The sequence below is a fragment of the Fragaria vesca genome, linkage group LG1 (assembly GCF_000184155.1).
Source record: "Fragaria vesca subsp. vesca linkage group LG1, FraVesHawaii_1.0, whole genome shotgun sequence".
NCBI lineage: Eukaryota > Viridiplantae > Streptophyta > Magnoliopsida > Rosales > Rosaceae > Fragaria > Fragaria vesca.
In genome coordinates this window covers 3,585,183-3,587,407 of record NC_020491.1, presented here as the reverse complement: position 1 = coordinate 3,587,407, position 2,225 = coordinate 3,585,183, and positions in this window count along the sequence as shown.

Genomic DNA, 2,225 nt, shown 5'->3' with positions numbered 1-2,225 from the left:
TATTGCAACCATAACTAAGCTCACCAAGCTTTTTCGTTTTATATATTCATTAAATTTCTTTCTCTTTTGCTGGGTCTAATTGTATGCAACCGTGCTCGAACATGCATCGTGCACGTTCCATCGATATATCATGTCTTTCAATCATTTACAAAATCAATTTATGTATTTATGGAGCTTGCTACGGTTCTTCCTCTTCAAGACTGAAATAAACGCAACTTCGATCACTACATTTTGTCGGGTTTGTCTGCTATACCGTTCAAAGGAGGGGGAGAGGGGGGGGGGGGGGTTTGGTTTCAAATGTGGCCTGTGTTTCCAATAGACATGTTATACTTGACGGCACAACAGAAGTTTCCCATTTTGTCATACATATAGTTCTAACAAATATAAGGCGATCGAATTGTACGAAGTGTATCAAATGCAAAGAAGAAGAAAAAACATTCACAAACAAGCTATATATAAGAAATTCTCATCACGTGGCGGTAATATAGTCCAAATAGAATGCAAGATCTTTTATGTAAATCTTAAAGTTACCAATGTTTTTTAAATATGCAATACTCATGATACTTTATGTATGTCATCCTATTAGTTTGCTTTGTTACCATGCCTTATGTAAGAATTTCTAAGCTATGCACACGCGTGTATGTGCACACATTGTTGATCATGAGCAATAATATTATTGATGTGTCCCCGTGGCTTCATGGCATGCATGATCAATTTGATCGATTCGTGATTGATTTATACTTGTATTCCATAAATCCATGATTAGTCGGTGCTGGACATCTATGATATGGCTAAAAGAATCGATTAAAAACCAAGGCCAAAGCAGCCTAGCCAGATTGAGACCCGATATGTCAGTCTCTAACAACTCGATCGATATGGTCCATATAAGTGATATAACACATTAGAAAGAGCATTTCTTTAGAAAGATTGTACGTGTTATATATCGTAGATGTTCTAATGTTCATAACTTATACTACGTATTACGTACTCATGTTTAATACTCATGACTACATTACATTTTTTTATTTGTTAAGACTGTCATTCATATAGGTTGTTTTAAGTTGTACTAATATTAACCTATATTTGGTGTTGCATGATATTAGAGTAGTTTTTATTTATTAAGACTGTCATGCACTCATATGGGTTGTCTTAAGTTGTACTAATATTAATCTATGTTTGGTGTTGCATGGTATTAGAGTAGTTTTGTTTGGTTTGTGGTTTAGAATGATTGTGTTATCTAAAGATGACCAATTTGAGTACCCACAATAACACCATCTAAGGAGGCCAAAATGAAAACGAGGTATTACGTAAAACTCATTTATTTTAGTACCCAATTACACTAAACATGGTACTAACCAAACTCTTGTCCCAACTCCCAACAAACAAACACCCACATAATCTAAATATAATTAGTTAATCTAATCGTTGAAACTAGTTGTTAATCAGGAAACATCCCCGTCTAACACAGGAACACTAGATTCATAGAATCTTCATGTGACCTTGAGCTTTGACAAGTCTTTTTCACATTTATTTTCTAGGGTTTATTTTATTTTATTTATTTCGTTCTCCTTTCTCGTCTTTTCTTTTGCAATCATGTAATGTGATGAGCTGTGACTAGCTACTGCTGTCACATTTTAATTTACCCTTTGAATAAAGATCATGCATCAGTCCAGAAGAAAAGCCATGCACCAATTTAAAAGGAATAACTTTGAATTAATTTTTACGACTTTTTCATATCTAAATGGAATAGTTGGAGCTTATTAATCAAATTACAGCCATATATGGTCCCCTAATTCCAAACCTAGCTTACGCAAAACAAAACTTTGTCCATTGATCGATTAAGTAGCTACATCAAAGCAAGTATATATAAGCTAATTACAAAAGCTTACAGGAAAAGTTGAAGTGTAATTATTTTTTTATATTTTTGCATAGAATGTCATTAACCTATATTATTTGATCAAGTTGTAAGAATGATTTTTCAATGACAACAATTTAAAAAAATTTAAATCATGAATTGTTTTCACAATCAATTGCAAAGCAACAAAGTGGTGTTTGTGACCGAACGTATAGTAAGTTAGTAACTACAAAAGTAAGAAAATAGGTATACATGAAGCAAATCTGATGAAATATTAAAGCAAGCTAACAACCTAGAAACCTTTGACCTAGAAAAAAACCCTAAGAAGGCCAATTGCATCTTCATCAATGGAGATTCTTCCATTTGGTGC